Source organism: Ovis canadensis, chromosome 10, assembly GCF_042477335.2.
Source record: "Ovis canadensis isolate MfBH-ARS-UI-01 breed Bighorn chromosome 10, ARS-UI_OviCan_v2, whole genome shotgun sequence".
NCBI classification, from domain to species: Eukaryota; Metazoa; Chordata; class Mammalia; order Artiodactyla; family Bovidae; genus Ovis; species Ovis canadensis.
The window spans coordinates 97184085-97211703 of record NC_091254.1 but is presented as its reverse complement, the minus strand read 5'-3'; the positions used below and the strand labels follow the sequence as shown (position 1 = coordinate 97211703).

Here is a 27619-nt window from a genome sequence, read left to right as displayed (position 1 = left end):
AGAGGGGCCTGGCGGGTTATAATCCATGGGGTCACAAAGAGTTGGACACAACCAAGTGACCAACACTAACACAGTTCTTGCCTTAACACTAATTCAAAGAAGTCGCTGCTTTCTGTACAGGAGAGAATTCGATCATCTCCAAAATTCTGGCCCAGTTCCGGCTCCATCAGAGCACACGTATTAAAAGAGACTGTCCTTTCTAGTACAACGTCAGTAACTGTCCACCACAGTCTCTGTACGTGTTTCTTTCCTTCTTCCCTGCGTGACTTTGATTTTGCTGTTACACTTAAAAAATAAAAACTACCTATTTAGCATCCTTTGTAAACAATGCTGGATACATTCTACTGAGGAGAAAGGTTGGAACAAGTACAAAGAGACAGTCACAGAATCTACATCACAGTTACGTTGTTTGAGGCTAATAATCGCGAAGTTGTGCTTCAGGTATACCTAGAACAAAGAAGAAAAATTCACAACATTAGGAACATTTAGGAACATTTTTAAAATGTGTGATGCCCACATTTCTTTGCTTTTTTTCCACATTCGAATTCAGCCAACTATCAGGCCAATGTGCCTATAAAACAGACCATTAAGTATAATTATATTTACGAGTAAAACTACTTAAGATCCCAACTACCAGGATCGGAGGCAGATGATCAGAGCTCAAGAGGACAGTCATCAGTTTGCGGAGCGCTGTTTACCAGGCAGCTGCACTGCGGTGGAGGAGGTAAGCAGCGTGCAGACACCGACCACATTTACATTACAGCCAGTGATGTGTGAGATGGAAGAAGCTGGAAAACAAGGCTGCTGCAACAGGTCTCCGTGCTAGAAAGAAACCTTGCAGACAGTTAAGACCAGCTGGAATCCACCGGGAGCACTTTCACTGTTTGCATTACTTGCTACCTCGCACTGAGATTATGGAACAGAGTCGGTAAAGGACCGTATCGTATCACGTAACCTTGACTTTTATTATCCGCATAACTGAATTGTTTCTGACCTTCGGGCATCTCAGGAGACCCACAACACTTCCATGAGGTCTCGCCAACCCACTCCAGTCTCACTGATTTGCCATGTTTCTGGACCGCTCTTGGACTGCAAGGAGACCCAACCAGTCCATCCTAAGGGAAATCAGCCCTGAATATTCACTGGGAGGCCTGACGCTCAAGCTGAAACTCCACTACTTTGGCCACCTGATGGGAAGCACTGACTCTTTGGGAAAAGACCCTGATGCTGGGAAAGATTGAAGGTGGGAGGAGAAGGGGACGACAGAAGAGCAGATGGTTGGATGGCATCACCGACTCGATGGACATGAGTTTGAGTAAACTCAGGGAGTTGGTGATGGACAGGGAAGCCTGGTGTGCTGTGGTCCATGGGGTCACAAAGAGCTGGACATGACTGAGACTGAGCTGAGCTGAGCTGAGCTGGACTCCCTGCCCACCTCAGTCCTGTAGGGACACGTCCTCATCGGCTGCCTTGCTGTTTGCTCATTTCCCCCCTCTCCATCTGGAGTGTGACTCCAGAAGGTCAGAGAACATGCCTTGTGCTGCTTGGATCTCAGCTGGCACCACAGGGTGACAGCCCCTTTGGATAAAAGGAGAAAGGGAAGGAAAGACAGAAAGTGGAGGCAAGGAGGAGGAGGAGAGGGGCGGGAGAGAGGGAGGGCAGGAGGGAACACACGCGACAGGGACCTGCCATCGCACAGAGGAACCCAAGTCTATCGGCCCAAATCCTGATCAAGGCCGATCCTCTACCAACCGGAAGAGGCCAGCGAGTCAGAGCCGCTGCTGCCAGTGATGAGAGAAGGCTGGAGAGGACGCTGACAGCTGCTGAAAGGGCTTTACTTCCCAAAAGACACCCTTTCATTCAGGTGCAAGTTCATTTGTCTTCATTTTTCACTGAAGTATAGTTGATTTTTCCCCATACTCATGTGTGGATGTGAGAGTTGGACTGTGAAGAAAGCTGAGCGCCAAAGAATTGATGCTTTTGAACTGTGGTGTTGGAGAAGACTCTTAAGAGTCCCTTGGGCTGCAAGGAGGTCCAACCAGTCCATCCTAAAGGAGATCAGTCCTGAATATTCATTGGAAGGACTGAAGCTGAAGCTGAAACTCCAATACTTTGGCCACCACATGCGAAGAGCTGACTCCTTGGAGAAGACCCTGATGCTGGGAAAGATTGAAGGTGGGAGAAGGGGATGATAGAGGATATGGTTAATTGGCATCACCGACTCAATGGACATGAGTTTGAGCAAGCCCCGGGAGCTGGTGATGGACAGGGAGGCTTGGGGTGCTGCCATCCATGGGGTTGCCAAGAGTCGGACATGACTGAGCAACTGAACTGAACTGAACTGACGGGTGATTTACAATGACTCAGGGGTACACTAAAGTGATTCAGTTCCATACACGCACGTACAAAACTTCCCCAGATCCTTTTCCATCATAGGTTATCACAAGATACTGAATACAGTTCCCTGTGCTATACAGGAAATTCCTTTTGCCTATCTATTTTATATTAATATATGGTGCTGTGAATCTGTTAATTCCAAATTCCTAATTTATCCCCTCCCCACTTTCCCCTTTGGCAAACATAGACTTATTTTCCAGGTTTGTAAGTCTATTTTATTTCTGCAAATAAATTCATTTGTATCATTTTTTTCAGAGTCCATATATCATATGATGTTTGTCTTTGTCTGGCTCATTTCACTCAGTGTGAGAACCTCTAGGACCATCCACATTGCTGTAAATGGCACTGCTTGATTTTCCATAGCTGAGAAGCGTTCCACTGTATATTTGGACCACTTCTTCTAGTCATCGGGCAGCGGACACTTCACTTAGGTTGCTTCCATGTCTTGGCTATTGGAAACTTGTCTTCTTTGCTTATGAGTTCAAGGCACCCATACCACAGAGTGTGTTAAAAGTTTATTGACTTAAGCACATATGAAACTAAGGAAAGCGTCAGTCTATAATTTAATAGAATTGCAAAAATACACCAGACTGCCAATAGACTTTTTACAAGCCTGGTTTTCTCCTTGACAAATGCCGATTTTGTTCAGTTACCATATTTTATTAATTCAAGGTTTCAAGATCATTAATTCTCCCACATGAGTCTTTACTGGCAAGATTCTATTAATAAAAAGATAAATCTCAAATTCACAATGTTGATAAAAATAATTTGATAATTATATTTCATTTGTTTATAACTATATTTATAAATAAGCTCAGACAGTAAAGAATCTGTCTGCAATGAAGGAGACCTGGGTTGGATCCCTGGGTCAGGAAGATCCCCTGGAGAAGGAAATGGCAACCCACTTAGTATTCTTGCGTGGGAAATTCCATGGATAGAGGAGCCTGAAAGACTAAAGTGCACGGGGTCACAAAGAGTCAGATAGGACTGAGCGTGCAGACAGGCACACACACACACTTCACTCACAAACACGAATTATATTTTTCAAGTAAAATGATCTAGGGTTTCTCCATGATTATAATTGCATATTTTTACTCATAGAGATATGTGATAGCAATAGATACGTGTGTACACAGAGTGCATATTACACTCTTGAAAATGACTTTCACGAGCATCATTTCATTTGGCCCTCACTAGAACTGCAGCAGACCAGACAGAAGTTACGATGCACACTTTATGACACATTACAGCACACAGTCACACACGATGCGAGTGACTTGCCATGGATCACAAAGAAGGAGAGAGAGAAGGAAGAAAGCGGACAGTGAAGGAAAGAGAAAAGGAAGGCTGGTGAACACAAGTATGTTAAAGGCTTTATTCTCACTTTTCTTATCTCCCCAGTGACAATATTCTCAAAATTCTAGTAAGCTGCTGCCCTGTAAACTGATGGTTCCAGAGTCATAAAAGCTAAGCTTCCTTTAGATGCGGTTCAGTAAATCAAATTTTTTATTAAAACAGATGGGTATCAAAATGTACAAGCGCTCAGTTGTTCACAACTTGCATTTTTGTTTATGTAATGCTCACAATGCCAAGTCCTTCTTTTAAAGGAATGAGGAGACAGGAGAGCCACTTCCCAGCACATTTTCTCTGAATCTCACAAACAGCCTTCCCATCGTTATTTTCTTAATTTTACATAATGTCCACCTGTGATATAGCTTTTATAAATGATCAGAAAAGATTTGGACTTTGGTAAAATGTGGAACTTTTTGTTCCTAATATACACATGTGTGGGAGAAAGAGAGAGAGAGACATATTACATATTGCTTATTTTAGCCGAATAAGTTTCACTTTGACTATTTCTTCGGTTCAGTTCAGTTGCTCAGTCATGTCCAACTCTTTTCGACCCCATGGACTGCAGCACACCAGGCCTCCATGTCCATCACCAACTCCTGGAGTCTACCCAAACTCATGTCCATCAAGTCAGTGATGCCATCCAACCATCTCATCCTCTGTCGTCCCCTTCTCCTCCTGCCCTCAATCTTTCCCAGCATCAGGGTGTTTTCAAATGAGTCAGCTCTTCCCATCAGGTGGCCAAACTACTGGAGTTTCAGCTTCAATATCAGTCCTTCCAATGAACACCCAGGACTGATCTCCTTTAGGATGGACTGGTTGGATCTCCTTGCAGTCCAAGGGACTTTCAAGGGTCTTCTCCAACACCACAGTTCAAAAGCATCAATTCTTCTGCACTCAGCTTTCTTTATAGTCCAACTCTCACATCCATACACGACCCCTGGAAAAACCACAGCCTTGACTAGACGAACCTTTGTTGGCAAAGTAATATCTCTGCTTTTTAATATGCTTTCTAGTCTGGTCATAACTTTCCTTCCAAGGAGTAAGCATCTTTTAATTTCATGGCTGCAATCACCATCTGCAGAAATCTTGGAGCCCAGAAAAATAAAGTCAGCCACTGTTTCCACTGTTTCCCCATCTATTTCCCATGAAATGATGGGACCAGATGCCATGATCTTCGTTTTCTGAATGTTGAGCTTTAAGCCAACTTTTTCACTCTCCTCTTTCACTTTCATCAAGAGGCTCTTTAGTTCTTCACTTTCAGCCATAAGGTTGTGTCATCTGCATAGCTGAGGTTATTGATATTTCTCCTGGCAATCTTGATTCCAGCTTGTGCATCTTCCAGCCCAGCGTTTCTCATGATGTACTCTGCATAGGAGTTAAATAAGCAGGGTGACAATATACAGCCTTGACGTACTCCTTTTCTTATTTGAAACCAGTCTATTGTTCCACGTCCAGTTCTAACTGTTGCTTCCTGACCTGCATATAGGTTTCTCAAGAGGCAGGTCAGATGGTGTGCTATGTCCATCTCTTTCAGAATTTTTCAGTTTATAGTGATCCACACAGTCAAAGGCTTTGGCATTGTCAATAAAGCAGAACTAGGTGTTTTTCTGGAACTCTCTTGCTTTTTTGATGATCCAGCAGATGTTGGCAATTTGATCTCTGGTTCCTCTGCCTTTTCTAAAACCAGCTTGAACATCTGGAAGTTCACGGTTCACATACTGTTGAATCCTGGCTTGGAGAATTTTAAGCATTACTTTACTAGCATGTGAGATGAATGCAATTGTGCAGTAGTTTGAGTATTCTTTGGCATTGCCTTTCTTTGGGATTGGAATGAAAACTGACCTTTTCCAGTCCTGTGGCCACTGCTGAGTTTTCCAAATTTGCTGGCATATTGAGTGCAGCCCTTTCACAGCATCATCTTTCAGGATTTGAAATAGCTCCACTGGAATTCCATCACCTCCACTAGCTTTGTTCATAGTGATGCCTCCTAAGGCCCACTTGACTTCACATTCCAAGATGTCTGGCTCTAGATTAGTGATCACACCATCATGATTATCTGGGTCGTGAAGATCTTTTTTGTACAGTTCTTTTGTGTATCCTTGCCACCTCTTCTTAATATCTTCTACTTCTATTAGGTCCATACCATCTCTGTCCTTTATTGAGCCCATCTTTGCATGAAATGTTCCCTTGTTGTCTCTAATTTTCTTTAGGAGATCTCTAGTCTTTCCCATTCTATTGTTTTCCTCTATTGAGGAAGGCTATCTTATCTCTCCTTGCTATTCTTTGGAACTCTGAATTCAAATGGGTATATCTTTCCTTTTCTCCTTTGTTTTTCACTTCCCTTCTTTTCACAGCTATTTGTAAGGCCTCCTCAGAGAGCCATTTTGCTGTTTTTGCATTTCTTTTTCTTGGGCATGGTCTTGATTCCTGTCAACGTCACGAGCCTCCATCCATAGTTCATCAGGCACTCTGTCTATCAGATCTAGTCCCTTAAATCTATTTTTCACTTCCACTGTATAATTGTTAGGGATTTGATTTAGGTCATATCTGAATGGTCTAGTGGTTTTCTCCACTGTCTTCAATTTCAGTCTGAATTTGGCAATAAGGAGTTCATGATCCGAGCCACAGTCAGCTCCCAGTCTATCTTTGGCTGCAATGAATATAATCAATCTGATTTTGGCGTCAACCATCTGGTGATGTCCATGTGTAGAGTCTTCTCTTGTGTTGTTAGAAGAGGGTGTTTTCTACGACCAGTGCGTTCTCTTACTATCTTTTACACTGTTCATACTTTAGACGAGATCCCTTTAGGTATAAATTTGTTTACATACACAAATTTTATGTTTACCCAAGCAAGAAAAACACTAAGCACAGTGGACTCCAGGACTTGGAAAGAAGAAATGGCGGAAGGGAAGAGAGGGAAAGGGGGAGGAAGGAAGACAAGCTTTCTACCCTACAGGAAAAGGCACCATCCTCTTTTGGTTTTCATAAAGCAGGTTGCATTGCAGGGACAGAACTGGCTTCCTCAGAGCATCATTGGTATGTTACAAATTATTGTTGGCCACTGACCCTGAGCCATCTGCTGAAGAAGAGCAAAGTATTCTGTGCTCACCTGTGTGAAACCTGGACTTCTTGCCTTTGGTAAGATGATTCTGACCCAGATTAAAGAAACTTATTATGCTACTGATATCTTGAGAATTTAAAAAGATTTAAGCAATAGCATGTCCCTTTCTTTCTGTTTTCTTGACACTTTTAAAGCAGCATCTATTCCAAAATGCTTAGGGACAGTATTTCTTAAGTACATCAGTTTCAGGTCACATCATTAAATGCATGTCCATTCTTTGACCTAAGAATTGAATTCTGTTAAACTGTCTTAGAAAAGTAAAACAATCATTGGGTTTCTAACACAACATGGATTCTGACATCCTTCTTTCTCAGTAGGAATCCCCTCCCCTGTAATTCCTGGACTTCTGTCAGTCAAGGTTATTCTGAACTAAGTAAGCTAGAGGTCTAAAGAAGACCCCATAAAGGGTATTCATTATGGAATGTGATTTTGCACAACTTTCTTTTTCAATGTGTCTGTCTTAAGGGTTACCTTTTCCTTTGTTTTGACTTTATCCTTTTTTTCCAAGTAATAATTATTCACATGGAAAACAGGTGCAATTCTCTGAGTCACAATACAAATCGTAAATGGAAACTACAATTTAGGACTAAGAAATATCTCCCTGTTCAAGATGTACAGAAATGTTTTCAGCAGGATATTTAAGGTCGCCTAGGATTTCTCTGATGGGAGTGAATTTTTCCTGCCTCTCCTAAAAGGGAGATACAGAACCACATAAGACAATTCCTAATTTTAAAAATCTCCTTTTTATCCCATTGATTTGGGTTCTTTTGATAACCTTGACTAATATATCCCTACTTTCAATAATGTCTGGAATAATCAGAAAGAAGACCAACAAGGAAAGAGAGGACTTGACCATTAAAGACCAATATGGCCTAACAGACCTGTACAGAACACTCCACCCAACAACAGCAGCAAACACATCTTTTTCCAGTGTGCACCATTCTCCAGAAAAGATCACATAACATGTTTAACCACAAAACAAGTCTTACAAACATAAAAGGATGGAAACCATAGCAACTGAATGAAACCAAAAATCAATATTAGAGAAATAACTGAAATATTAACAAATATGTGGAAATTGAGCAACACAGTCTTGAAAAACCAATGAGTCAAAGAAAACATCATAAGGGAAATTAAATAACATCTTGAGTCAAATAAAAGCAAAAGCACAACATACCAAAAACACGGGACATAGTAAGTCAGTACCAAGAGGAAAGTTTACAGCAGTAAACACATTCAAAGGAAGAAAGATCTCCAAAGGAAGAAAGATCTCCAAGCAAAACAAAACTTTACACACCAAGGAAATAGGGAAAAAGCAAAACTGAGCCCAAACTTACCAGAAGGAAGTAAATAATAAAGACTAGAGCAGAAATAAATAAAATAGAGAATGGAAAAATACAGGATCAGTGAAGTCAAGAGGTGTTTATTGAAATGATCAATAAAATGACAAAGAGAAAACTCAAATACCTAAATTAGAAATGAAAGAGGAGATATTGCAATTAATGCCACAGACATAAAAAAGATAAGACCACTATGCGCAATTCTATGTCAGTACTGGATAACTCAATAGAAATGAACACATTTCTATAATAGACAGCACACCAGGACTGAATCAGAAAGAAATGAAACTTTGGATCAGACCTCTACCTAGTGAAGAGATTGAGTGAGTAATCATAAACATCCAAACAGAATTCCAAGCCCAGATGGCTTCACTGGAGAATTCTACCAAACATGTACAGATGGACTAATGCCAATCCTTCTCACATTCTTCCCAAAAGTTGAAGTCGAAGGAATATTTCATGAGGACAGTATTACCCTTACACCAAACCAAAAATACTGCAAAGAAAGAGAACTACAGACGAATATCCATGACAAGTATTGATGCAAAAGTCCTCAACAAAATACCACCAAACTGAACTCAACAGCCCATTAAAAGAATAATAAATCATGACAAAGTGGGAATTAGTCCTGGGATAAAAGATGTTTCAGTACATTAAAATGCATTAATATCCCTGACACTGGGAAAGATTGAAGGCAGGAAAAGAAGGGGATGACAGAGGATGAGATGGTTGGATCGTATCACTGACTCGAGGGACATGAGTTTGAGCAAGCTCTCGGAGTAGGTGATAGACAGGGAAGCCTGGCATGCTGCAGTCCATGGGGTTGCAAAGAATCGGACACGACTCAGGGACTGAACTGAACTACTTTAACAAAACAAAGGATAAATTTCACATGACCATCACAAATGACATAGATAAAGCATGTTGCAAAAGTCAACATCCATGTATAGTAAAAATGGTCAACACACTAGGAATAGAAGAAAATTACCTGAACACAAAAAGCCATATATGAAAAGCCATCATACTCAATGGTGAACAAAAACTGAAAGCGATTCCTCTAAGATGACTAAGGTTGAATGCCAAAAAATTGATGCTTTCAAATTGTGGTGCTGGAGAAAACTCAAGAGTCTCTCAGACTGCAAGGAGATCAAACCAGTCAATCCTAAAGGAAATCAACCCTGAATACTCATTGGAAGGACTCATGCTGAAGCTGAAGCTCCAATACTTTGGCCACCTGATGCAAAAAGCGGACTCTTCGGAAAAGACCCTGAGGCTGGGAATGATTGAAAGCTAAAGGAGAAGAGGGTGGCAGTGGATGAGACGGTTAGATAGCATCACCAACTCAATAGACGTGAAACTGAGCAAAGTCTGGGAGATAGTGAAGGACAGGGGAGCCCAGCAAGCTGCATTCCATGGAGTCACAAAGAGACCGATGTGGCTTAGCAACTGAGCACAATAACAAAGATCGGGAAGAAGGCCAGAACGCCCACTCCCATCACTTCTCTTCAACAGAGTACTGAAGGTCCCAGCCAGAGCAATTAGGCAAGAAAAAGAAGTCAAAGACATTCAGATCAGAAGGGAAGAAGTTACAGTCACCAATAAGTTCTTATTGATTAAGGAGAGTCAAATCCACCAGGGCCCTTCCTCTCATTATTTAGATTTCGCAACAATAGCTTGTGAGACGGCAACACAAACTTTCAAAAATAACTCTCAGACTGTCAAAGAATAAAACATTCAGCAGAAGCCCTAATATATGAAAGTCTATGGCAGTCTAATATATTAAAGTCCGTATCAGGCTAATAGCACCTGCAGTTTACAAAGTTTCTCAGCCAGTCCACCCTAAAGGAGATCAGTCCTGAACATTCATTGGAAGGACTGATGCTGAAGCTGAAACTCCAATACTTTGGGCACCTGCTGTGAAGAACTGACTTATTGGAAAAGACCCTGATGCTGGGAAAGATTGAATGTGGGAGGAGAAGGGGACGACAGAGGATGACACGGTTGGATGGCATCACCGACTCAATGGACATGAATTCGAGTAAACTCCAGGAGCTGGTGATGGACAGGGAAGCCTGGTATGCTGCAGTCCATGGGGTCGAAAAGAGCTGGACACAACTGAGCGATTAAACTGAACTGAAGCATATACTGGAAATTTTATCTCATTTAGTCCCACATTTAACCCTACAAGGCAGGCACTCTGCTCATCCCATTTCACAGATGAGTCTTAGAAAGGTTTCTCATGTATTCATGGTCCCAGAGAAATATGAAGCAGAACTTGAAATCCAACATTAGCTTCTTTACCTCAAATTTACCCTTTATGTAAAATACATTTTGGGTTTGTGCATCAAGGCCTGTCATTCCCAGTATTAGAAAAACCCTACTTACCAGCCTTATTTGAACTTTATCGTGTATCTATAGTTCCAGCAAACCCCCTCCAGGGAAATACTGTATCTCAGGTCCACTCTGAAACACTATTCTTTCTTTCTACAGGCTATAAAGTAGCAACCTAAAACCATATGAAATATTCTGCAATATTCCATCCAACTAAATTTCTTTCTTCTTTATGTCAAAGTTCTTTTGTCTTGCTTTTGCATTTAGTTTTAAATTATTGAAATAGATGTAAAGTGAATGACTCGCTGTTCTAAATTATAAAGATAAAAGGCATATTAATAGACTTTTTAAAAGAAGATTTGGGAGCTCGTGAAATGATTTCCATCCAGGGACTCCCAACTACATATTACCGAGCTGCTTATAACCAGGAATCTAAATTAGAAAGAAAATGAGCAAGTCTGAATAAGACTTTATCATTCTTAAAGGAATTAGTTAATATTTCAAATGTGTTCATTAAAGACACACAGTACCACATGCCAGAGGCTTTAACTTCCCAAGCTTATTTTTAAAACCCTAATTATAGTAACAAAAATGAAAAAAATGCACTCCGTACATTATTTATAGAAAAAAAAGGATATTCCAATGCTTATTTTTATGTATAATTCAATTCCTCTTATAAGAATTTGAATATCAAACTCACCTTATCCATACCCATAATGATATTTTTTAACCACAAGTGCCCACAGTGATTCTTAAGAGGACTTATCTGATTTAACTTACATCACTTAATAGTAGTGATGTCTATCATGGTAATTATTCATGGGTAAGTGAGAAGCATCAAAATCTGAAAAAATAAACACAGGACCTCAGCTATTTGACTGAGGTATGAATTATGCCTTGATTTTTTTTTCTTCCTAAAATTCAGTTAATCAACTTATTTTAATGTCTAGTTTTTCCCAGTATTAAAATTATTTACCGAAGTCAGTTTTCACATAAATTAAACTAGTTACACCTCCAGTCCCGTTGTTCCTCTGGGACTGCAAAATTTTCCTGCAAAGAGCAAGATGGTAAATATTTTAGGCTGCAAGGACCATGGGGTCTCAGTGGGTCACACATCTTTTGTCATTTATTCTTTTTTGCCTATTTGTTTGTACTATGCTTTAAAATATAAACAGCATGTCTAGTTCACAGGCTGTACGTAAATAGGACTCAAGTTACATCTGGCCCACAGACTATAGTTTGCTGCCCCCAGCTGTGATGGTTTCCTATAAGCCACCTGTTAAAGAGGCATTTTTTTTTCTCTTAAGAAAAAAGAACTTGGATTTTTGCTGCCTGATAAAACCACTACAATATTGTGAAGTAATTAGCCTCCAATTAAAATAAATAAATTGCTATTAAAAAATAAATAAAATTTTTTAAAAAGAAAAGGCTTTCAGCTTTTCAAATAAAAAAAAAAGAACTTGGATTTTTTTCTGAGTGATAACTTCTATGAGACTTAATCTCCCATAAGCTAGTGGTACAACTTTGAACTAATTACTCAGTCTCTCTGGGTTTTCTTTTCTGATTTACCTGTAAATGAGCAGATGACGTTCACGGGAGGGAGGAAACAGACAGATCCATGGGTCTCGGGGTAGGATGTGTGGTGATAGGAGAGAGGAGAGCCCCAGTAGGAAGTGGGTGGGGGTTGCATGTGGTCAGAGCTTGGGAGCCGTGGAAGCCAGAATCTCCAAACAGCGTTTGCAGTCAGCTTGCCTTCCACCACCTGCAGTGGTTCCATCCACCCATGTAACATCTACTGAAATCTGGACACCTACACAGAGATGAACAAAGAATTCACCTCAGCACAGCTGGAAGTCTGATATTCAGCTGGAGACACGGGTTCAATCCCTAGGTCAGGAAGATCCCCTGGAGGAGGAAATGGCAAGCCACTCCACTCCCATAGACAGAGAAGACTGGCAGGCTACAGTCCATGGGGTGGCAAAGAATCGGACACAGCTGACCTCATGTTGCTCATGAGGGCTCGACAGACGGAGTTGTTGGGAAAAGGAACAAAGGCTTTATTCAGTAAGTCAGCCGATGGAGAAGATGGTGACCCCCTGTCTGGAAGAACTATCTTGCCTGAGTTAGAATTCAGGTTTCTTCAGAATTGAAAGAGACATGTGTACCCCAATGTTCATCGCAGCACTGTTTACAATAGCCAGGACATGGAAGCAACCTAGATGTCCATCAGCAGATGAATGGATAAGAAAGCTGTGGTACATATACACAATGGAGTATTACTCAGCCATTAAAAAGAATACATTTGAATCATTTCTAATGAGGTGGATGAAACTGGAGCTGATTATACAGAGTGAAGTAAGCCAGAAAGAAAAACACCAATACAGTATACTAACGCATACATATGGAATTTAGAAAGATGGTAACGATAACCCTGTATGTGAGGCAGCAAAAGAGACACAGATGTGTAGAACAGTCTTTTGGACTCTGCGGGAGAGGGCGAGGGTGGGATGATTTGGGAGAATGGCATTGAAACATGTTTAATATCATATAAGAAACGAATCGCCAGTCTAGGTTCGATGCAGGGTGCAAGATGCTTGGGGCTGGTGCACTGGGATAACCCGGAGGGATGGTATGGGGAGGGAGGGAGGAGGGGGGTTTGGGATTGGGAACACGTGTACACCCGTGGCGGATTCATGTTGATGTGCGGCAAAACCAATACAATATTGTAAAGTAATAATAATAATAATAAATACATAAATAAGAATTCAGGTTTCTTTTATATTAAAAGGGGTGAGGCTTACTGTCACACATTACCTGGCGCCGGCCAGCCTCCAAAAGGAGGGAGGGCAGGGCCTCTTTATTGCTTCTTTATTGCCTGCCTCCACAGGTGGGCCAGGACTCCTGTGAGCTAAACAAAGGCATTTTTGCTTAAGGCTCATTACCTGGGTGTTTGCACAAACTCTGGGAGTTAGCGAAGGACAGGGAAGCCTGGCGTGCTGCAGTCCATGGGGTCACCAAGAGTCAGACACGACTGAGCAACTGAACAACATTACCTGGGAGGCAGGGTCCCCAGAGATGGGCCATTGGGTAGGATTTCAGCTTAAAAGCAGCATCCCTTTAGTGATGAACTTGAATGCAAAGGTTCTTCTGATGACACTAGCATTACCTGCACCTGCAGTAAGGGGACATCAGAAAGCTGGACATCCCTGGGGAGAGCTTCTCGGGAAAGACGTTCTGGATTTGACCCCAGCCCTGAGCAGAGACAGGAGCAGCACCTTCCCAGCTCAAAGGAGCCACAATCAGGTCTGTGGGTTAAGAGATGCTAAGTTCCACGTGGAGGGGCACATGCAGCTCGGGGTGGTCCAAGCAGAAGACGGGAGTCAAGAGAGTCGAGAGGAGGTTGGAGGGTGGGCAGGGTGAAGTCAGGAAGGACAGCAGAGGCCATGCGGAGCAGCCCATGCTGGACGCTGTGGGCGAAGGGATTCCCTGAGGGCTTTTCAGCAGGAGGCCTCGGGGTCAAATCCACATTTCTGATAAATCACCCTTGCGTCTGTTAGACTGGATGTGAGGGAACAGGCTAGAGGGGGAAGATTAATTAGAAACTGATCCCTTATCCTGGGCAGGGGGTGATGAAGCCCTGGCTAAAAGTCATAAAAGGTCAGAATAGAGGAGGTGAATCTCAGCAGTACTTATCAGGTAGAATTGTAAAGACACAGGGGCTGATGGGAAGTACTGGGAGGGAAAGAGAGGGGCTGAGAAATGAGGAAACCTTGGACGATGCTTCCCACTTCACTACAGTGGGAGAGAAAACCCAGGAATCACAGAGGCCAACCAAGATTAGGGACTCCAGGGCAGGCACATGATGGTGGGGAAGGTCCAGGGAAGGGTGGAACACCCTGGGAAAGGTGCCCTGTGGGCAGAGGTGAGCCAGAAGGAGGGTGGGCAGAAAGGAGGACCACCAGGAGAGGAGTGAGGGGCGGGGAGAGAGCACTGATATCAAAACTGACCACCTACAGACCCCACTATCCCACCTGGCAGACACTCCTGTAGGCAGAAAGAGCAAAGCCTAATAACCTTGCCAAGATCGAGTTCTGGGATCTTGACCAAAATGACCCCAAAGCTATGGGCCTCCTGTTCTTCATTTGCAGAACTGGGGCTTGGGTAGTTACTTGCAGTTACCTTACAAGCTCCTTCGCACCCAGCCTTTTCTCATTCTATAAAATGCGCCGCCACTGGCCAGGATTTGCCCCGATGATAAGACCTCAGAGGCAGATCTACTTCTGCGGTCCTCAGCTAAGCACATGCTCAAATTCAAAGAAACATCACATTCAAATACCCCAGTTCCATAGCGATGTCTTTTCTCACCTGTACAAATGTAATAAATGCAATGACCCGCAAGTCACGTATAAAGATAGGTATGGGCACACATACACACGTATAATATAGGATCACATAGGCATTACACAAGCTATGGTTTTACTCAACAGACTTACTTGCCTGATTTCTTAAGTAGGAGGAAATGTTTCTATTTTTATTCATTCTCCCTCAAGAGCATTCTGCTCTGCAGCAGGCTTATATTCAGTGGGCATTCTCTTTATCTGAAGGAGTACTGATTTACCCACAGATTACATTAATGACCCACCCCAGTAGCTCCTGGAGCTGTTATCGCCAAGCGTCCTCAGATCAGAAGCAGCAAATCTTTAACGTATTAATTGCTTGTGCAAAATAAACTAGCTATTTCAGATTAAAATATACTAATGACTATACACAAAATAGATAACCTACAAGGACCTACTGTATAGCACAGGAAACTACAATTTAATATTTTGTAGTAACCTATGAGGGTAAAAGACTCTGAAAAACAAAACATATATGTGTATTCAGTTGTAAGTTATATATTTTTAGTTTTAGGTGTATAGCACAGTGATTCTGTGACCACACATACTATAGTGCACAGCACACAACATGTAGTTATCTAGGCATACACATATATAGTGTTATACATATATATTAAACTGCATCGCTGTGGCTATACGCCTGAAACTAACACAACATTGTAAAATTATAGTTTAAGAAACACTTCAACTATTTTACTGTGTACTAAAACCATTTCACTCCCCCAAGTTTGACAGGACACAGATAAGCTCAACCAGACCATTATAAAACTGTACTGATTATATGTATTTTCCCTTTAATAAATAAACATCACACTTGGAATGACTTTTTATAGCGAGTACTATATCCCTGGGGCATATCAGTCTCTAAAGCAATGGCATATACTCTGGCTTCCCAAAGCCCCTCAGCTATAACCTCATACGCACACACAGGTTCATCACACATGATCAGGGACCCTGGGAGTCAGGTACGTGTCACACATGCTTGTTTAATTTTAATAAACTAAACAGCGTCACACAGACACATAGATATGTTCAGGAGGACCCTTAACCCAAGGATGACAAATCACCTTCAAAGCCTTTAGACCTACCCGGAGCAAACTGTAACCCACCCTGCCAGCTAGGCAGTAACCCCATAAAGAGGCTGCTGGCCAGCCCAGGCGGGGGTGTGGCTCCCCTCCCTTCCTCCCAGTCCCACGGTTTTCCTTTCAGGATCTCAGGGACAACCTTGGAGCCTCTTGCTCTGAATCACTAGGAAATTCATGCAGAGTCTGTAGGGGGTTCATAAATAACGCCCCCCCCCAAAAAAAAGCTAATGTTCGAGACACTTTAACCTTCACCTGAGCAAAAATTCCAGCCACCTTTACGAGATCCCCAAAGAAAGCCCCCTCTCAGAGGACGAGCGCTTCCGGAGCTTTTGCACTTAGCAGGATAAAGACCGCCGGCGCGCCCCCCTTCCTGCCCACGGACTGCTCTGGCCGATTCACAGCAGCTAAGTTTTCTTGGCCCCGCTGAGCAGAAGACAACCCCTCCTCCTCCAATGGCTAAGGAATTCTTCCCAGTGGCAAACGCTTCACACACAATTGAAATGCCTTTGGCTCCTTCCCCCCCAAAACTGGAGCTCTGAGCCCCCCGGTGAGTAGCTACAGCTTTTCCGTAAACGACAGAAATGCTAACAGGACTTGATGACAATCACCTCCCTTACCTTTTGGGGCGGGGAGGGGGGTGGATACAAGCGACCATTAAACCCAACACTTTCACAGACCTCCTTGGTTTCCCCCAGCCAGGAAAGATGGGGCGGGGGCTGGCTGGGGTGGGTGGGGGCGAGCGGGAGGCCCGAATGAAGAGCCCTGGGTGAGGACTGCGCTCCCCGCCGACGTGGCCCACCCGGTAGTGGCCGGACCCCTGAGACAATGGAGCGACATTGTCCCGCGGGGGGTCACGGTCAAGGGTCAGCAGATGGGTGGAAGAAGCGACGGCCTGGGGGGCCTCCTTCACCCCTATATCTTTGTTCTCTGAAGTCGTCGCCCTCTTGCATCCCCAAAGAAAAAGAGAAAGGGGCCGAACCCCACCCCCCGCCCCCCAGGAGTGGCCGCGGAGGGCCCCCCCGCGCCGCTCCTCCCGTCTCCCGTGGCAACCAGAGGCTTCCAGCCCCTCTCAACCGGCAGCCTGTCGTCTCCTCCCGGGCTGGTCCAGAGTTCGGAGGGTTTCAGCTCTCAGCCCGCGTCCCCTTCCGGGAAAGAGATCGCCAGCCCCCTCTCCACGCCCGCTCCCGTCTCCACCCCGGGACTCTGGCTGGGGAGGGGGAACCCGGCGAGGCAGGTGCCAGCAGCCCACAGCCTCCCGCGGTCGCCCCGCCGAACCTCGGGACCGGGAGGCGAGGCTGCCCGGCCAAAGCACCCCGCGCTGGGGACCGCGCCCGGCGCCCGCCGCCGCCCCTACCTGCTGGAGAAGGGTGCCCCGCAGCCGGGACCCCGGGAGTCGGCTCCGAGTGCGCCCCGCGAGGGTGCGCGGCGCGCTGCTGCCCTGCGCTTCCCCGGGGCCGCGGCGCGCTCGGGCGGGCGCACCCGGGGCCGCTGAGCGCCGCTCTCGTCCCGGCCGGCGGTGCGGGCTGGGCGGCCGGGGCCCGGCTTCCGCGGCCGCGCTCGGGCTCCCGGGCGCCGCTCCGGCCGCAGGGGCTCCGCGGGGCCCGCCTCCGTCCGGGCCGGCCGCCGCCTCCTTCCCACGCGCTCGCGCGCCGGGACCGCGCCTCTCTGCTCTCGCTGCGCCTCCGGTCCCCCCTCCGGCTTCTCCCGCCTCCCGCCTCGCGGGCCAATCTAAGAACCGGGCTCACTCTTCAAACTTCTGCGTCCGGGCTCGGCCAGAAGCGGGGCAGCGGGACGGGAACGCGGGGGTGGCGGCCCGGGCGCGGGGCCCCTGCGCGGTGGCCCGGGGCTGCGACCTGGAGCGGGCATCCCCCGTGAGCCGGCCGACCCGAACAAAGGCCATCGCGAGGGCTCTGGCAGTTGTCACCCGAGCAGAGGAGTGACCCTGTTTAAAGACGCAGAGGCCCTGGCCGACCTTCCCGCTCTGGTATTCGAGAGCCCCTGAGATTCTCCTGAAATCTCCGAAATAACTAACTTAAGCCTGGGACGACTACCCCCGGCAAGGAAAAGCCCAACTCCAGGCAATCGCGCACTGTTGCCGTTTTCAGGACAGAATAGAAAGCTGCCCTGCCCACTCCCCAAGATTCTGGTTTTGCTTGGCTGTGTAAATATATTTCACTGTCCACATTTTGCTATGAGGGCCGTATTCGATATTAATTCCAGAGCTAATGTGATATACATATATATATGTACAGATGAGTTTGTAAACATATGTACAGACACATAATAGTATATAGTAGCAGGCGGATAATAGCAGAGGCCTTGTTTATAACACTCAGTAACTGTTTATTCCAGTGAGATTATAATTATATTATTAATTATCGGATATATTTGCATAAACCGTATGCTACATGTGTATATGAAAAATAGAAGATCTAGGGATGTCTGCATGGAATATAAGTTTCATATTAAATGACATTATACCAGTGCATGTTCAGGAAAGGATTAATAATGACTCTGAGCTACTGTCTTGATTTTCATTTATATATCATATACTTCCATTATTTGAGATACATTTTTTTGAATTTCAAAATAGGATCAATGAAATGAGCTAATTTACTTCGTAATGATGTGAGACTGTCTGGAGACCCTTTCTCTATATAATGTGAGGAGAACGAATCCCAAGCCAGATTTAATTTCTTATAAAAATAATTTACAACATCATAGAATTCACCAAAGCAATTCAACAATAGTTTTAAAAATAATGTAGACTAGTAAGAATGAGTATGAATTCAAAGGAAAATAAATGTTTCATCACCTAATTGTTTTCTTGTCCTTTTATATATTGACACCAAGAGGTAGATATGGACTGTGAGGACTATTACTCATTTCTGTGTTTATTGTGTTGTATAATATGTGAAACCATTCCATTTCTCTTTTTTTTTTAACATTTTATTTTGTACTGTTAACCATTGTGATCATTAACAATGTTGTGATGGTTTCAGGCACACAGGAAAGGGACTCAGTCATGCATATACGTGTATCCATTCTCCCCAACTCCCCTCCCATCCAGACTGCCACATAACACTGAGCAGAGTTCCCTGTACTATACAGTAGATCCTTGTTGGTTATCCATAGTAGAAGAGAGCTAACCTACCAAAAGTTAGCTCTGGTAACTAGCTTTTAAGCTCCCTGGTGCTTCAGACAGTGAAGAACCCACCTGCAATGCAGGAGACCCAAGTTCAATCCCTCAATCAGGAAGAGCCCCTGGAGAAGGGAATGGCAACCCACTCCAGTATTCTTGCCTGGAAAATTTCATGGGTAGAGGAGCCTGGCAGGCTACAGTCCATAGAGTAGCAGAGAGGCAGACATGACTGACTGCTCTCAAACTCTGTACACATAAAATAAAAAATGCCTGCTAAAATACTAATGTGAGCTCAGCATGAGCATTTACCGTGACTATGACTAGCATGCTTATATTCCTCAGATATAGGTTGTATATTTGATATAGGTTTATATATATCATATATGTTTCTACAAGAGCAGTTTATAGTTATAAGAAACGAAAAGAAAATATCTTCATAAAACCCTATGAATCATAAACAAGATCCCATTTATATTCCAGCTATTCCCATCACATTCTGCATCCTGTAGTCATAGCAGTGGCTTAAAATACACAATTGACGTTGATAAGGTTTTAAAAAATGATTTTGCTAACCAAGCATATAGGCAATATATTATTAAGAATGTCAATATTGGTTCAGTTCCCAGAGGTAATTTTTCTCTTTAAAGTAAGATATAAATGCTGGTTTGCCGTTGGTGAGCACTGTTTACAAGGAGACATCCAATTCTGAAATAGTAATTCTTCCCCTAGCACAGAGGCAGGCATTATCCAGCTTTGGCAACCCTGGAAGGTGTGCCGTAGTAAAGAGGATTGCCTCAAATAGAAACTCCAACACAGCTACTTTCGCATCCTGACTGAGAGCTCTTGTCACTTTTCAGAGCATAAATTATCATGGGAAAGGGTGTGTGGCCAATGCTTTGTACTTTATTACACTCAGAGTCCACTGTACCTCTCACATACCTGTCCTGAAAGAACTGGAAATTTTAAAATGAAAATGCAGTAATTTGCTCATTCTTAACATTGTGGGGAATGGAGCTGTTCATTTTCCATAAAATAACACGTCTAGATTAAAATTATGTCCTTAACTATGGACATTCGCTGTTGCTATGGGACAGCAAAAAGAGAATTTCATGTCTTTCACTGGGAAACAGGATCATGTTTAAATCAACGCACAGTTGTAACTCCTGAGTCTCCAAAGTATATGACAGTCCAGTTTCCCTATTTGTTTTCTGTGAACTGAGTGCTTGTGTGCCTCTGAAATTCATCCGTGGATATCCTTACCCTGAGGTGAAGGGACTCAGGGGAGGGGCTTTGGGGGGCGATGAGGTCATGTGGGTGGAGCCCCCATGATGCGGCTGGTGACGAGAAGATAGAGAGCGTGCTTGTTTGCGCTGTATTCTCTGCCATGAGAGAACGCAATGAAAAGACGGCCACCTGCAACACACAAGAGGGCCTTCCCCAGAGTCCGACCGTGCTGGGGCCCTGATCTGACTTCCGGCCTCCAGAAATGTGAGAAATGAATTTGTGTTGTCAATAAGCCTACACTAATTTGGGTTTCCCAGGTGGCTTGGTGGTAAAGAAGTCAAGGTTCAGTCCCTGGGTCAGGTAGATCCCCTGGAGAAGGAAATGGCAACCCACTCCAGGGTTCTTGCCTGGAGAATCTCATGGACAGAGGAGCCTGGTGGGCTACAGTCCATGGGGTCGCAGAGGCGGACTAAACAGCAGCAGCAACAGAGACTTCGTCATGGCAACCCAAACAAAGACACTATTCCATCAGTTATGGAGGGAGGGGTACTCAAATCTCCAGCCATGATTTTGAATTTTTGTAGTTTTCCTCACAGTTCTGTGAGTTTTTGCTTCATGCATTTAGAATTTGCATTTTCAGTGCATAATGTTTAAACTTGTTCTGCGCTTCTGGTGAATTGATCCCTTTATCATTTTGAAATGATAGAAATGTTATGGACCTAACAGAAGCAGAAGATATTAAGAAGAAGTGACAAGAATACACAGAAGAACTGTACAAAAAAGATCTTCATGACCCAGATAATCATGATAGTGTGATCACTCACCTTGATCACTCACCTGGCATGCAAAGTCAAGTGGGCCTTAGGAAGCATCACTATGAACAAAGCTAGTGGAGGTGATGGAATTCCAGTTGAGCTATTTCAAATCCTGAAAGATGATGCTGTGAAAGCATTGTACACAATATGCCAGCAAATTTGGAAAACTCAGCAATTGCCACAGGACTGGAAAAGGTCAGCTTTCATTCTAATCCCAAAGAAAGGCAATGCCAAAGAATGCTCAAACTATTGCACAATTGCACTCATCTCACACACTAGTAAAGTAATGCTCAAAAGTCTCCAAGCCAGGCTTCAACAGTACTTGAACAGAACTTCCAGATGTTCAAGCTAGATTTAGAAAAGGCAGAGGAACCAGAGACTTCCTCTTCAGAGAGTCTTTAGAGACTTCCATGTAGCTCAAATGGTAATGAATCTGCCTGCAAGGCAGGAGACCAGGGTTCGATCCCTCGGTTGGAAAGTTCCTCTGGAGAAGGGAATGGCAATTCACTCCAGTATTCTTGCCTGGAGAATTGCATGGACAGAGAAGCCTAGTGGGCTCCAGTTTGGGGGGTCGAAAAGAGTCAGACACGACTGAGTGACTAACTCAGTCCACAGAGGAACCAAAGATCAAATTGCCGACATCTATCGGATCATCGAAAAAGCTAGAGAGTTCCAGAAAAACATCTACTTCTGCTTTATTGACTATGCCAAAGCCTTTGACTGTATGGATCACAACAAACTGGAAAATTATTCCAGAGGTGGATATACCAGACTACTTGACCTGCCTCCTGAGAAATCTGTTCGCAGGTCAAGAACCAACAGTTAAAACTGGACATGGAACAACAGACTGGTTCCAAATCAGGAAAGGAGTACATCAAGGCTGTATATTGTCACCCTGCTTATTTAATTTATATGCAGAGTACGCCATGAGAAATGCTGGGCTGGATGAAGCACAAGCTGGAATCAAAATTGCTGGGAAAAATATCAATAACCTCAGATATGCAGATGACACCACCCTTATGGCTGGAAGAGAAGAGGAACTAAACAACCTCTTGACAAAAGTGAAAGAGGAGAGTTAAAAGCTGGCTTAAAACTCAACATTCAGAAAACTAAGATCATGGCATCTGGTCCCATCACTTCATGGCAAATAGATGGGAAAACTGCGGAAACAGTGACAGACTTTATTTTTCTGGGCTCCAAAATCACTACAGATGATGACTGCAGCCATGAAATTAAAAGACGCTTGCTCCTTGGAAGAAAAGTTATGACCAACTTAGATGGCATATTAAAAAGCAGAGACATTACTTTGCCAACAAAGGTCCATCTAGTCAAGGCTATGGTTTTTCCAGGAGTTGTGTATGGATGTGAGAGTTGGACTATAATGAAAGCTGAGCAGTGAAGAATTGATGCTTCTGAACTGTGGTGTTGGAGAAGACTCTTGAGAGTCTCTTGGACTCCAAGGAGATCCAAACAGTCCATCCTAAAGGAGATCAGTCCCGAGTGTTCATTGGAAGGACTGATGTTGAAGCTGAAGCTCCAATACTTTGGCTACCTGATGGGAAGAGTTAACTCACTTGAAAATACCCTGGACCTGGGAAAGATGGAAGGCGGGAGAAGGGGGCTACAGAGGATGAGATGGTTGGATGGCATCACCGACTCGATGGACATGGGTTTGGGTGAACTCCAGGAGTTGGTGATGACAGGGAGGGCCGGTGTGCTGCGGTCCATGGGGTTGCAAAGAGTCAGACACGATTGAGCAACTGAACTGAACACCTAGTATTCTTTGGAATAAAGTTTACTTTTTCTGATAATAATATCTCCAGCTTTTTTTTTTTTTTTTTGGTTAGTAGTTTCTTGGTGTCTCTTCCCTCTTTTAAACTTAAATTATTTGTGTTTTTATATTACAGTGTGGTTCTTCGGGAGGAGGTTATAGACAGGATGTGGCCCCCGGTTGACCCCTGAGTTCCGCGTGGGGAAGCAGGGGCTTCTCACCCCTTCCCTGAGCCTGGGACGGCCACTCTGCCCACTGTCCCCGCAGGGGGCACTGAGTTCAGGGATGCAGTACTCAGGTCACTGTGAGACCGTCCGGACACTGCCTGTGCCTGAGCTCCACTAAGATCTTTCCGTAAACTTTCAAGATTCTACTGGGCAAGTGCGGCGGTCCATTCGTCTTGCAGATCCAGGACAAGCCTTGGAGGTAAGTCTCCGTGCTTGCTACACCTGCCAACTACCAGTCTGCAGTAGCTGACTCTTTCTTGGTCTCTCCTTGCCCTCCAGGATGGGGCCAGTTTCAGATTTCACCTGCAGAATTTCTGAGGCTGGGAACCATCATTTGAGTGCCTTCATTCCCATGGAGATACTGATATCATCTGTACATGCAGAGCCTATTGGCAGAAAGATGAGGCTCAGACAACTTCAGACATTGTGTCATAGTTGTTGAGACCACATTTGTGGTGTGAAATCTATTTATGCATCTATGTGTTATTCATAAAAGTGTTTGCAGTTTTATAAATGGTACCAACAATCCAGAAACATTTTTAGTTTTAAAATATTCTACTTTCCAAAATATCATTGTTTTTCTTTTGGTTTAAATATATTTAACCTTTAATTTATAGCTAACCCATAATTGTTGTACCATCACTGATTTCAGTTTCCAGGAGTCAGAATAAGGCAGTGGTCAAGTGGTCCTGAAAACTCCTGAGGTAAAAAATATCCACATTTCTGCTAAATTCTCTGACTGGAAAAATAACATCACTACATACTATAGCTGCTGCAGCTGCTAAGTCGCTTCACTCATGTCCGACTCTGCGACCCCATAGACGGCAGCCCACCAGGCTCCCCCATCCCTGGGAGTCTCCAGGCAAGAACACTGGAGTGGGTCTCCGTTTCCTTCTCCAATGCATGAAAGTGAAAAGTGAAAGTGAAGTCTCTCAGTCGTGTCCGACTCTGAGCGACCCCATGGACTGCAGCCCACCAGGCTCCTCTGTCCACGGGATTTTCCAGGCAAGAGTGCTGGAGTGGGTTTGCCATCGCCTTCTCCGACGTACTATAGAGTTTTTATTAAAACTATCTGGCTCGCATCTTTTCATCTCTTCGTCTGTTGCTGGACTTAGGCTGTGTCTACGTCCTGGCTGTTGTAACAGAGCTGCAGAGAACACTGGGGTGCACGTGCCTTGGTGAATTACGGTTTTCTCAGGGTGTGTGTCCAAGAGTGGGGTTGCTGGGTCATATGGTGGTTCTGGTTTAGTCTTTTAAGGAAACTCCATGCTACTCACCGTAGAGGCCACATTCCACCAACAGTGCACGAGGTTCACTGTTCTCCATACCCTCTCTAGCATTTATTGTGTGTAGATTTTTTGATGAAAATTCTGGGCATTCTGGCTTGGTTATATCAAAGGATCTAAGAGTCACTGTCATTGTTTGGTTGCTAAGTCGTGTTCAACTCTTTGCAACACTGTGGACTGTAGCCCACCAGGCTCCTCTGTCCACAGGATTTCCCAGACAAGAATATCGGAGTGGGTTGCCATTCCCTTCTCCAAAGGATCTTCACAACCCAGGGACTGAACCTGGGCCTGCTGCATTGCAGGCAGATTCTTTACCGTCTGAGCCACTAGGAAGCCCAATATAAGATGGTACCTATCATAAATCACATACCCTATTAAATTTAGCTATAAATGTTGTAAGATTAAAAAAAAACTGAGGGAGAGAAACTGCAAGGTGTGTTGTAACTGTAATTACAACAGTTTCAATGAATGTCTTACTTTTCTTGTCTAATGAGCATGTAGGACAATAATAATTACAGAAATCGTTAGATCTGTCAGATTTAGCTGGTGGAAAGCATTTATTGCAATAATACAGTCAACACACACGTGCCAATCAACAGGGATTATTGGAACTGTAATAGGGTCATATGTTCACTTGGGCTTCCCTGGTGGCTCAGCTGGTAGAGAATCCGCCTGTAATGCGGGAGACCTGGGTTCAATCCCTGGGTTGGGAAGATCCCCTGGAGAAGGGAAAGGCTCCCCACTCCAGTATTCTGGCCTGGAGAATTCCGTCATCTGTATAGTCCATGGGGTCGCAAAGAGTCAGACACAACTGAGCGACTTTCACTCACTCATGTTCACTTACCCGGGTCATTTAATCATATCTTTAAAAGTCGAAGGTTTTTTCCCTTGCGCTAAACAGTAGGTTCTCATTATTATCTATTTTACACACAGCGGTGCATATAATTCAGGAGATGGACGCTGGTGAGAGTTGCTCAACAATGTATATTCACTTTAGTACCACTGACCCACACAGCTAAATATAGTTAAAATAGCACTTTTCATATTATTTGACTTTTACCACAATAAGAAAAATTTAAAGGTACGAAGTTAACACTAATTAGAAGTGGAAATGAGCCACGCTGTCCAGTGTATGTTAACAATACAGTAATAGGTAAAATTCCTGTGTCAGGGCAGAAATGAGTCACACAGCTACAGTTTAAGCAGATTTCAGTAAGATGGAGACAGACTCACTTTCAACCTGAGGGCTTTGACTGGGAAGGAAGTCTTACTAGAAGAAAACCAGGGTTCCGCACCTTGGTTTAGGTCATTTCATTTCAGGTCCGCAGATAACAAGTTCATTTGTTTGAAAAGACAGGGGTAACTGAGGGAATCAGAGGTAACCTGGAATCAGAGCCTGTGAGTCGTAAATCCTGGACGGAATGAGTCTAAGGTAGTAAGACCAAGAAGATGAGTCTACAGAACAGAGCAAGGATCACCGGAGGAAAAGGACTCAGTTTATGAGAAATACCCAGACTGCAGAGCTCATGTGATAGACACACCAGGGCGTCACCGTTCTAAGGGTCCGATCCCTGGGTCAGGAAGTATGATACGGTCATAAGACTAGCATCCTCCTCCTGCTTAAAAAAAAAAAAAAAAGTTTACTTTCATATTGTTTTAAATTGCTTAGCAACAAATTACTTTCTTCCAAAAGAAAAGAGAATTTTTTTAAACAAAACTGTTTGAGTGTTGGAGCTGGCCTAGGACAGGAAATTTATTTCTAATCAGGGCAAATGATGGTTCAAAGTCTTTTCCATCTTAGACATCAGGGGATATCCTTAAGAGCAGGTGGAAACAAAAAAAAAAAAATGCTGAACAGTAAACCAAACTGAAGACTAGAAACTCCTAAAGCCAGTGTCTCTGATGCTATCATTTTCTTGTACCTTCTTAGTCAAGAAACAAAGGCAGATAGAAGTTCCTCCAGAAACATTTCCCATCTACAGGAGTCTTAGAAAACCACCTCCTGCCTGCGGGCGGATGCACCAGAGGCCATTCTGATGCTTAACCAAGGTCAAGCGTCTCTTAACTGTGGTAAAATCTTACATGTGAAGCTCCTTAGCACCCGGGGCCCCACTTGTTTCACTGTTGAAATCTCTGTAATCGGTCGTTTTACTGTGTTTCAAATCAGTTGCATGGATACCGTCACCTCTGGGCATTTTAGGAATTCCTCTTGTACTGGAAGATCTTTGTCAGAGAAAATGAGGCATCGTTTCAAATAAATCCCTAGAGACCAAAGTGGTTTGTTTTAGCCATCAGATTTTCATGTGGCTCCTCTATACTCCTGTTTTATTAGAAAATCACTGAGAATAAAAGCAAAGTATCATTGGCCTCCGAAAAACACAATGCTCAAAACTTGAATGTTTAACAATTACGTCTTGTCTTTCTAACAATATTGAGTACAGCTGCAATGTCTGCTAATAACTCAACATCCTTAATGTAGTTTTATGCAATTTAAAAATCTATGTTTTATACAGATATATTTATATGTTTACAATTATACTTATAAATATATATTTAACTTATTAATGCATGAATCTAATTTATAGGTTATATATAAAGACAATTATCACAAACATAACTTGTGATCAGTATTCTGAGATATCTGTTTATTTATTTTTATTTATTCCTTTCTTCCCTCCAAAAGGACCAAGAGCTTACAAGGAGAAATAAAGTAGAAAGAGATGAATAGATTTAAATAAAAGCAAAGGCTGAACAGAAGCAAAATCATATGATGAAAGAAATTATTGGTATATACCTCTGTGTGTTGCAAAGTTTCTGGTATGGCAATTTTCATGAATAATTAATTAATATAGTGAGCATGAATGGCTACTAAAAGTGGTCCTCATCCTTGTTTAAGTCGAAGCCATAAAGTGAATGCAAATATAATCTACATTATTTTTACAGATATGTCAACATTTGTAGTTTTCACCAAATACATGTGTGCTATTTGCTATGGAGGAGGAGCACTTTCTTTCCTTGTTTTTTTTTGGTCCAGGAAAACATAGCTTCCACGGGGCTATACGTATAGCGAGGCTGTCAAAGAGGGAGTGTTTCAAAAATGATTGTAAATGAGAACCAGCTGCACACCTTG

General features: G+C 43.5%; 1 protein-coding gene across 4 annotated transcripts in view; it reads right to left on the bottom strand.

Moving 5' to 3' along the window:
* The window catches only part of MYO16 (myosin XVI), a 526459-nt gene extending 508532 nt beyond the window's left edge, over positions 1-17927 (bottom strand). For all 4 annotated transcript variants that reach the window (XM_069602005.1, XM_069602006.1, XM_069602007.1 and 1 more), the window contains exon 1: positions 17379-17927. The gene's annotated coding sequence lies outside the window, so the exon portion shown is untranslated. The remainder of the gene's footprint in view (positions 1-17378) is intronic.
* Positions 17928-27619: the final 9692 nt, after the last annotated feature.